Source organism: Mixophyes fleayi, chromosome 2 (genome assembly GCF_038048845.1).
Source record: "Mixophyes fleayi isolate aMixFle1 chromosome 2, aMixFle1.hap1, whole genome shotgun sequence".
NCBI classification, from domain to species: domain Eukaryota; kingdom Metazoa; phylum Chordata; class Amphibia; order Anura; family Limnodynastidae; genus Mixophyes; species Mixophyes fleayi.
Window position 1 is genome coordinate 87702724 of NC_134403.1, and position 11495 is coordinate 87714218.

General features: G+C 38.2%; 1 protein-coding gene across 1 annotated transcript in view; it reads left to right on the forward strand.

The window, feature by feature from the left end:
• Window positions 1-1106: 1106 nt before the first annotated feature.
• The window catches only part of RAB5B (RAB5B, member RAS oncogene family), a 41891-nt gene continuing 31502 nt past the window's right edge, over window positions 1107-11495 (forward strand). Inside the window, exon 1 of the mRNA XM_075199551.1 lies at window positions 1107-1250. The gene's annotated coding sequence lies outside the window, so the exon portion shown is untranslated. The remainder of the gene's footprint in view (window positions 1251-11495) is intronic.

Here is an 11495-nt window from a genome sequence, read left to right on the forward strand (position 1 = left end):
CTTCACTCTGCTTTATTTCTCTCTCTCCTAGTCCTGTCACCTCCCTTAGAAATATTGACCCTTTTCTTATCCACGTTGCTACCAAAATTTGAATCCATTCTCTCATCTCCCTCTTTAACTACTGCAAGCTCCTGCTATCTGTCATTCCTCTCACCCCCACTTCAATCCACCCTAAATGCTGCTACAAGACTGATCTTTCTCTCACTGCTACACATCACTCTACAACTCCCTACAATGGCTCCATGTCCTCGACGATCCAATTCAAATTACTCAGCCTTACCTACAAAGCCTCCCAGCAATACAACTCCTTCATACATCTCAAATCTCATATCAAAATACTCTACTCCCTCCTCCTGTGCCAGATTCCCTACCATACCTCAATCAGGCTTTAAATTCCATAGATTGTGCCAGGTTTCAAAGATTTATCTCTGTAAATGCCCCTAATTTTCAATATTCACTAAGTATATTTATTAAAGAGAAGTAAACAAATGCAAAAAATGTATATTAAAATAATATTCAGTAAACATGCTTGAGATGCTCCAAGGTCTACCAGGTCAGAAGTATGCATATTGTGATTATAATCATTCTCATCTACTATTTGGACCTCCCCTCCAGGAGATCTTAGGGAGGAAGTTCAATGAACAAGTGCAGGGGGCTGTGATAATGGGATTTGCATAATCAAAGCACCCCACCTCTCCCTGCAAAACAAAATTGGGGTGGGCTTGGATGAAGTGATTTGATGCAAAATGCAGGATCCAGGAGGATGGCATGCTCTGCAACCTTCCTGGACTACCAAAAATCTGGAGTCTCCAGGACATTCTGGGAGAGTAGGCAAGTGTGACTGTAATCACAGATTTAGGAGTCTGTGGAAAGCTTTAAAATGTTGGCAACTATGATATCTATCTATCTATCTCTCTCTATCATCAGACGCACAGCCCCATGCTCCCCCAGTGCGCATCTATCTGCCCAGTCTTCTATCTGCACCCACCTGGTCCTCTTGGCTAGTAGAGGTAATAAGAGGTATCAGACGCTTATGTACGTCCTGCCAGGCGTAAGACTCCCGCCCCATTCTAGTGCTCAGTGTGAATGCTGCAGTCACATGGTACAGTGACGTCACTCTGGTCTCGGTCACATGACTGTGATGTCAGTAAAGGTCCTTTAGGCCCCTGGAATCCGGCATCTCCCGTATAACAAGGCGGAGTAGGAGCGGTGACCGCCCGGGTCAGGGACACAGCCGCGTCCCTCGTCAGGTAATACTCTGTGGATGAGGAGTGTCTCGTCTCTGCCTTTGTGTGCGACAATACAGTGCTTGTAATCATGCCAGGCCCTGCCTTGTATCAGTTCCTCCATGGATCTGACGCTGCACCACATCTGTATATAACTGTGTACATGGGCATCAACCTGTGCCCGGTGGCAGTGTGTTACTTATGTGTCCTGTTGTGTGATCCCCTATCTGGGGATGTAGCATCCATCATGTCTGACAGTTATGATGGCATCTTTTGTATTGTCACAGCTTATCCGTATAACGTGTTATATATATCATTGTCTGAGCTGTCATCAATGTGAGTCTGCCATTTACCAGGGTGATGTATTCTGTGCCATGGGAGATTCACTCTACAGTATAGTATATGCAGGCTGCACAAAAGCAATCTCTGTGTACCACTGCAAGCATCACTGTTTTTTGGATATATATATATATATATATATATATATATATATATATATATATATATATATAATTTCAACAATATCTGATGTACAGTGATTGTCCTGTAGGAATTATATTATGAGTCTACTTTGCTGTGCTTCATGAGAGATGTATTGCTTGTTTCACCTTTTAAAATGTACATATATCATCAAATATTTAAACCTATGGATTGGTTTATCCTGCATGAACACTGACTATAGCTCCCTTACTTACTGTATATATTTAGTCCTGCAATTTTTACAAAATCCTGACTTTGTATCTGAGGTGTAATTTATTCTTCACATTTACCTATGCATCCTTTCATTTCATGAGATATGCCTGCAGTCTCCCAAGTTCTCTGTTCATGTTGCAGCTATATCCACATCTCTCCATTGCTGTTTGTTATGCTGCTCAAAAGGTTTCACTGACTAAAGTACAGTAACACCATGTCTCAAGCAGAGGCAACATTTTCTTTTTTCATGGGCTAAACTGCAGAATAATCAATACATTACATCTATAATTGGACACAGTGTTGTTCCATAGCTGAGACAAATGTGTTATTATGTATTTGTTATAATTTTATTTATGCATTCAATGACCTCGATAAATCTGTATAGATGTTTACAAGCTGCAGCTTATTTGATAATTTCTGACTTTTTAGAAAACAAGATACATATTTGTTAAGTCAGTTTTCCATTGTTTATGTTTAATAAAAAATGAAAGTTTTTTTTTTTAAATGTGTGTTTGTATAAAGTAGTGAACATTATTATTTGCTGACAGGTAGGTAATGCTTATTAGTTGAAGAGGTATGCAGTACTACTTTGTTAGTAGTTTTTGTGTATAAGATATGAAACAAAACACACTACAAAGCTGCCACTCCGTCACATGAAGGAAAAAGTTCTCCCATAGGAGTAGTTTTATAACAGATCAACCAAAGTGCACAGTATTTCATGCGCTCCATTCTTTTTGCGTATAATGAATAATAGTGGAACCGTGGGAAAAGGTTCTGCAATAAGTCTACAACAGTAGTTATAGGGGTGAAGCAGACTGAATAGGAGGTCTGCACTTCGGACACTGCTTGCTTTTTTGTTTCATCCCACCAATTTGTGATTTTTAAATCTGTATTCCTATAATTAGAAGCACATTTACACTGGAAACCACATGCAGCACAGACCAACCCTGTAAGGACAAAAAAATGAACATATTTATGTCAGGGCTGATTTTTTTTTTTCATCGCTTTGGTACATTAGATATGATCCTAAATGCTACTCCATTCTCTTTAACAGCACAAGGCTGAAAAATACTTGTGGCATATGTAAACACAGAATTAAAACATGAGTCTGGCCATACCTCAATACTGAATGTGACGGGCACCCACATGTGTTAAACTCTAAGGGGCATATTTAATAACTAGTGATGGTGCACTTACCGTAAAATCTACGACCATCTGTGTGTCCCGCATATTTAAGAACGGTGCATCACCGTAGATATCTGCTGCTGCACATTCTGCTTCGTTTTTGGGAGCAGTTGCATTTCAATAGAATGGTGACTGCTCCCTCTTGCAATCTAACAAGTTCCGAAAAATAGCGCTTTTTTCGTAAACTTGTCATGTTAATGTACGTCAGCTGAAGCTGGCGTACATTAACATAATTGAAAAATGTCAGTGCTGTCAGCTCTGCTCTGAAGAGCAGAGCTGGACAGCGCATGTGTGGAGGGATCACATGATCCCTCCCTGTCACTCACCGCTCTGTGTCTGCAACTTGCAGAGACAAAGCGAAGATGTTTGTGCGCATGTGCAGTGAACTGCAGATGCGCAATTGCAGTAAGAAGAGAACCAAAGAGGACAAGGAGGAGATCCGGAGATAGCGCATTCCGAAGAGGCGGGGTAAGTATTTCTTTTTTTATTATTACAGAAACAACAGTTTATCGGAAGTGCTGTTTCTGTTTTGGGTTCTACATAAATTTATTTAAGAAATAGTTCAATCCTTATCAATGCGATAAGGATTGAAAACTATTTTTTACTTTATGTGAACATTAATAAACGTGCCCCATAGCTACTTCAGTACTACATTTTAACCATTGCTAACTGTGCTGTATTGATACCTTACCAAATTTGTGTTCTGCTATATATCATTCCATACTGGATGTACTGAGCTGTTTTATAAAATGAAGTGTAAAAACAAAATGGCTTGTTTCTATGGGGTCATCTATATTTTTAGATATATTATATTTCAGCAACTAAGTTTTGCATTTGATCATGAAATAAACCCTCACTAAAACACAGCAAATGAGATGAAATGTTTGCTGTATAATCAATCCAAGCCATTAACTTGACATGTGAAATGGACTATGTCAGAAGAGCACAACAACAGGCAGGTCCTCTGACGACTAGTTTATACATACGTTTTAGACTATACAGTTCACCCTATGCTACAACATGTTGGAAAAATAAATAGGGGAAGAGAGAAGCTTTTATCCATAGAGAATAATGGTGAGTGCAGTAGTATTTGATTAGTTTAAAGATACTGCTCCACGGTAGGTTTCTGTCCTCCCTGAGCTCGCCTTAGGACACCTGCGTTAGGGTTTGACAGGTGTACCGCCCCAGTCAAACTCCCCATCTGCACATATAAATAATAAGCTGCAAGCATGGAGATTGCAGCTTCTCATTGGTTCTCCTGCTCAGACCCATCTCGGTGGTCATTTTAAAGTGATCAACAAAATCATTTGTGGGTGCCATACTACAGAAATGGAGGAGCCGAGGGAATAACTGTTCCCGGGGCTCGGGCATCTCTAGGTCATTCAGACATGCACAAGCCTCTCTAGGCCATTCAACAGGTTTTTCAATGGGGTTGAGGACTGGGCCATTACAAGACTTGATCTTCCTTTCTGAACCCATTCTTTGGTTGACTGATGTGTGCTTTGGATCATTATCATGTTGGAATGTGGAATTCCTCTGTAGCTTTCTAACAGAGGCCAGCAGCCAGCACATTTCTTGTAAAAATATCTTGCTATTTGGAGCTATACATTATGCCCTCTTTCCTGAGCAGAGCCAGTGTCTCAGCTGAAGAGAAGCAGCCCCAAAACAGGACGCTACCACATCCATGCTTAACAGGTTTTTTTGTATTCTTTGAGTGATGAGTTTTGTCTGTGTGCTAAACATATCTTTTAGAATTAAGGCCAAATTGTTCAACCTTTGTTTCATCAGAAATTTTCACATGGTTTTGTGGTCATTAAATATACATTTTTCAAAATTTAGATGGGTTTGTTTTTGTGTTGTTTTTTTTTTGTTTTTTGTTTGGTGAGAAATTTCTTCCGCCTTGCCACTCTTCTCAAAAGCCCAGACGTGCAGAATACAGAAGTTTGTTGTCAGATGCAGGGGTGACCAGTCCCTGCCAGAAATTCCTGCAGCTCCTTCAATGTTGCTGTAGACCTCTTGGTAGCCTCCCTGATGAGCGTTCTCCTTGTTCTGTCATTGACATTAGAGGGATGTCCTTATTGATAATAGATAGTATTCACAGTATTTCATGGTACTTGTGATGCCTTTAAAATTATTTTAGGCCACTCTGATTGGTGTTTATAAACAATTAGATCCAGTAAATGTTTTGATAGCTCCATTCGGGCCATGTCTATCCCAGTAGGATGCCAACAACAAAACTGCAATGAAATCCTACAGCTGATCTTTATTTGGGGTTACTCACAATCACTTTCATTACTTGCAGGTGTATGCTAATTAGTTGGTTAGTTCATCAATCATCACCCAGAGTTGGTTAACTGGATTATGATTGGCTGAAAGGATATGCCCACTTAAGCAGTGAGAGTACTGAAGATTTTTTAATTCTCACTTTTTCCTAAAAATTATTTGTATTTAACTTGAATTTTGTTGGTTGCAAGATCACGTCAAAGGTGGGAAAATGTATGACATGATTATATAAAGCCTGAAATCAAGATTAATCAACACCTGCAGTTTTAATAATGGTGTGCAGACTTTTTGTACACACCATATATAGACTTTGAGTTTTGGTTCAAGTGACACATGTAGTTTTGTATCTGTGACCTGCCACAAGATAACATGCATTAAGCACATGTATCTTTCTTTGGAAACGTCTAAAACTGCCAAGGCTATAGCTATGGTCTTGGTTTGTATTGTACAAGCTGTAATACTGATGGAAGTTTCCTTTTCAAATGGTTTGTATTCCTGACTTGTTGACTTCTACATCCTATTAATATACATTCCACACTCACTGTAGAATATTATGGGCCATATAAACAATGACATTATTGTAGATTACTACTTAGTTTTACAATTTTACTTTTTAATTGTAGCACTGGTACATTACATCAATTGTTAAGGCACCTAAAAATGACTTTTTCTATGTATGTGTTCACCGGTTTACATTTCATCTGCACCTAATTCAGTGTATAATTGTCAGGGGAGTGAATGCTTGTAGATCACATTGGAAATGCAGGTGGACGTAGGGATCACTTATCCTCTAGGCGCTCCAGCTAAACTGATTTGTTTACTTGTGCCGACTGTTCAGTTTGATGAGCATTTGTGTAGGACTGTGTGTGTGGCAGTTAACAAAGGGTCTTTCATGCTGTGCCTACAGGAATGCTCCAGAGAACGAGAAAGGTATTATATCTTGTGAATGTAAATGTCAAAATATTCTATGTTTCAGATCCAACCAATGGAAGCCTCATTAGCTAAAGACATGATGGAGTACAGATTTGGTGTAACACATGATACAGATAGCTTTTCTTTTTTTTTTTTTTTTTTTAAATGAGGTTAACCACACCTTGACTTTAAAAACCAGTGTTTCCATTTAACAATGACTTGGCAGCGTGCGATGCAGAAATACAGACTTGTGCTGTAAAGAAATAAAACACGCTGTTATTAGGGATTTTGCCCTCAGTTTGTGTCTATCTGAAAATCATTGCTTCATATATAGTGCGTCATTTGGTTTTCATATGACGAAGAACAAATCTCTTTCCTGTGCACTGAAACTTGGTCTGTCTTTGTAACCGTGCCCATCCTATGTCTGTTCTTCATCTCCACAAACAGCTTATTTGGGGGTAGAGAAGATTAGGTTTCTTTCTGTGGTATTTTTTTTATTTTTTATTCTGGTCAGAGGTGAATACAATACATGAGATTAAGGAAGCTCCGCAATTCACTTGTGCATGAATTCCTCGCGGTCTCCTATCCGCTGCATACAGAAGTAAACTTAATAGAATATTTTCACTTTGATTTAACACTCTAGAAATTTGGGTTTTGATGGGGTGGAGCGGAAGAGTTTAAACAGTGCTGTCCAAGTTGTGTGCATTTAAATTATTAATAAGAATAATAGGCTGAAAACTATTAAATGAATGTAATAGATTGAAGACTTACTGGGAGGCATATGGCCTGTGTGGTGCCAGCTGAACATAGCATTTTGCCATATAGGCTGGCATTATTTCTTTAAGCCTGTGATCTAGTGTTGGTTGCCCTGGGGAAAGTAATGTTCTTCAGGTGTCTAGTTTACAGAAAGTTGCTTGCTGTTTCTGATGGGTTTTCTTCCTAGATGGCTAATGTATACTTATTGGTATCTACGAGAGATTGTACTGGCTTGGTAATTCTCCTGCCATAGCAATGATTAAAATATGTGCGTTTTTGCCTGAATAAAAGATATAACATTGAACAATCTTGACGTAAAAAAATATGCTTTATTATTTGCTGTTCATTTGCATATGGTCCATTAATAATAATTATAATATTATTAATAAAAATATACTCATCCTTTCTCATCAGTATATAGAGCTATGAATTTATGTTGGAGCTTTATGAATAATGACACACGTTACATACAGTGTCATGAAACAAATGAGCACACAATCTAAGAGGTGTGGGGAACAGTTGATACAAAAGGCAGCAGAATAACATTGGCAGCTGCTGGTAGGGAGAGTGTGTGTGGCTATTGTTATAATAAAGCCGCCATTGATGACTTACATTCTGTGCAGCTACCTGTGATGTGATATTGTTAGAATGAGGAGAAACAGTAGAAGATAAGGAAATGAAACGTGAACTAGTCATTGTAGAGATCTTAAAACGGTCAGATATTGGCAACCATATTGCCCTTCACCATTTTTCTTATCTGAACATCCTTCCTCTTCTGGTTCTAGAGAATGTTTTATGCTGCACGGGCACTCTTGTGGTTATCTGCTTGGGGTAGAGGTGTGTTGCCAGGTTATTTTTCTTTAGAATCCTGCTCAACGCTGTAAACGGAATGCTTGGTCACCATGCCTGGCGACAGTAGAGTTCACAGGGACAGAGATGGCAACAGCAGCTGAACTGAGATAATATTCATACAATTTTCTAAGCAGCTCAGTCCTTGGTGTGAAACACCTTCATTTTCCGCTGCATTCACACATTTTTAACTGTTTATATTTAGGAGCTGATAAGTGGGAGGTCGAGCACAGAGTGGTCTAAAGCGCAGCCATCACTATGTGGAGTGCTATGTGCATGGCTGTGTACATTTCAATACATGGATTAATGATGGGGTTCAATTAAAAATGAATGAAATTTAGCTTTATCCATTGTTGAGCATAGAGTAATTCACACACAGATCCTGTTTGTATGTAAAATATTTAACTTAACATTCTTGTCCTCTGGACCATGCACAATGTGCTTAAAACTTGGTGGCATAATCATGTTATGTTTAACACATTTGGGATAAGCTGGTAATTCTCTCCTTTTTAAGTCTGATTTTGCAACTCCTTTCTATCCTTAAGGGGGCCCTTGTGCAGTGCAGAGCCCGCTCTCCGGGGGCCCTTGTGCAGTGCAGAAACACTAACATTCACTTGGTCGGTAGAAATAAGGAAAGGATATCTTTGAGATCTATCAATGGGTGATTTAGTTTAGAAGTTAAAAAAAAAAATGAATTCCTAAAACTCTCCAGTCTATTAAACATTGATTATTTTCAAATGTGTTGCCAATAGAAATTAATGGAAGACTCTGTTAATCACAGGTAATGCTTACATGCTGGCCACTTGTGATTGGCTGTGCAGATATTCACCTCCAGCCCCATTGAAATCAATTTGGATTGGCTGCAGATTAAGAAAATACTATTGTGGAACTATTCCAGCATGGGAGAGCTGACAGGGTATGCTGGCACTTGTAGTTTCACAAACCCTTACTGCCAGGTGTTGCTAGGACTTGTAGTTCCCCAAGCAACAGCATATCCAGAGAGTCAATGATGTTTTACTTCATGGAGCAATTTGCCATCCATTTCAATTGACAATGCATTTTTATGGGTACATTGTCCATTCAATTAAAAAGGTGATTGTGATATATATGGTGATTGTTTATAGGGGGGAATTCAATTGACTGCGACTTGTTTTTGTTTTGTTTGTTTTTTAACTGCTATAGCGACCGCTTTTAGTTAAAAACTCGTGCAATTCAGTTGAAAAAGAGGTAACGCTGCTCCCGCACGTTGATCATTGGTGCTTGCAAATTTTTAGGGGAGTGAAGGGGAGGGTTTAATGCGGTCATGTATTTAAAAAAAAACCAAAAAAAAAAAACCCCGATTGGCATAAATTTGCATACATTAGATTGCATTACACAACCTTTCTATTTGATAATATCTACATACAGTACTTTCTTTTAGCATATTTCTTCTTATTTCACTATTTTTCTGCTGTAGAATCATCTATACCATGTCAAAACACATTAGTACATACATATTAGTACAAAAAACATACATAAATATAATTAATTAGTGATTTTTGTTTTATTTTTATGGGGGTTTTTTTCATTCTTTTTTAAATAAAAATCAACTTTTTCATGTTATTCATTACTGATAAACAGTTTTCTTTTAGGTTTTTTTTTATTTTTAGCACACCCTAAAGAGGTGGAAGATAAAACAGCATATTGGGCTGTTAAACATGCTGTGTTAAAAAAAACATTTGAATAGCTTTTAACGCGGTGGGTTCTCACCCACCTTATACTTTCAATAGACCTTCTACTGACGTGCGATAAGACCGTTTGATAAGAAAAAAACCGCTGCTTTAAAATGGAATTGAATCGCAGGTAAAGTAAACCCGTTTGAAAATGCTGAGAAACGGTGTTAAAATGAATTAACACTGTGTTAAAAAAAACAAACAAACAACTGGCGGTTAGTTGAATTCCCCCCTTAGAGGTTTTAAAAAGTGGAGTGTTACATGGGGTTTTGTCTTTAACCTACAAGGTGAATTGCAAATCGCCATGTAAATTACTGTAACACACTCTGTATCCACACTTGTGGCCATCACTCCTGTGACCTCACTGGCTGAGAGGCGGTACAGAGGAGAGGGACAGAGATTTGAACCTCTGTCTCCATATATACAACACACTCTCTTCAGCCGATCACTTTTTCCTGGTGAACTTCCTTAGTGACCTCACTAAATTTCCCCCTGTACCAATGGAGAAGTGTATGAATTGTTCAGCTTGAATGCTGGGTCATGAACTAAATTTAGATGTTTTCCAACAGTGACATTGCACTTGCCCACCATCCTAACATGTTATGTATTCATGTGAATGTGCAAGATTCTGTTGGTAGGTTAATATTGTATTTATATTTACATTAGCTGAAGTTTCTGAAAGTGGGCCTATATATATATATATATATATATATATATATATATATATATATATATATATATATATATATATATATATATATATATATATATATATATATATTTTATTTGATAAATATATTTTATTTGATAAATATATTTTATTTGATAAATATATTTTATTTGATAAATATTGAAATATTGTGGTCTGCTTGAATCTGCAAGTCTCCATTGCTTTGTCTTAATCATTATCAGCACTGGTCAGTAACCACATCAGCTATTTGAACATTGTTTGTTCCGCGCGATTTAGGTATCTTATGTTGGAATAGGAAGCATTTACCTGTGATTATTCAAATACAATGACTTTTAATCACAATGATGATTTGATTTTTGTTACTTTTTCCTATGAAGGTATGGTCTTGTTTACTCCACAAACTATGTTGCTGGAGATGAGACAAGACCTTGGGCTAGATTTACTAAGCTGCGGGTTTGAAAAAGTGGGGATGTTGCCTATAGCAACCAATCAGATTCTAGTTTTCATTTATTTAGTACCTTCTACAAAATGACAGCTAGAATATGATTGGTTGCTATAGGCAACATCCCCACTTTTTCAAACCCGCAGCTTAGTAAATCTAGCCCCTTGTGTTCTACACTGGCTACTGATGATTTCCAAGCACTGCTGCCTCCAGCTGTTTTATGCAGGAGACATGATAAACTTGTCTCAAAAGGGTGCATGTTGGTTTCACAATTCTCTCTTCATAAAGGATTTCTGCTTGAAGGACAGTGTGACATTCAGAGCGTTCTGAAATCCAGTTTGCACTCATGTCTACAAAGCTGCAGTGGTCTGAAACCGAACTGAGCTATCTGGCTAAAAACTGGTAACAGAGGGGTTTTCTAGAAAGTTTGACACTTCCTTGTGTTTTTATCTTGTGTATGTTTATCCTACATCTAGTTGATTACTTGTATCCCTTCTTGCATACAAGTGTGTGTGTGTGTTTGTGTGTGTGTGTGGATAAACAGGGCCGGTGCAAGGTTGCCCGGCACCCTAGGCAAAGCTTAAGCTTGACGCCCCCCCTCCCCCAAAAAAAAAATAATTCTAATTTCCCAGCCCCTAACACACTTAAAAATAATAACTCATACCTCCTCTTGGCTGGCTAGGATACAGTTCAGATGTGTGACGCAGCACTGATGTCTGATGCAGAATGCTGTCCAGGCTTCACTA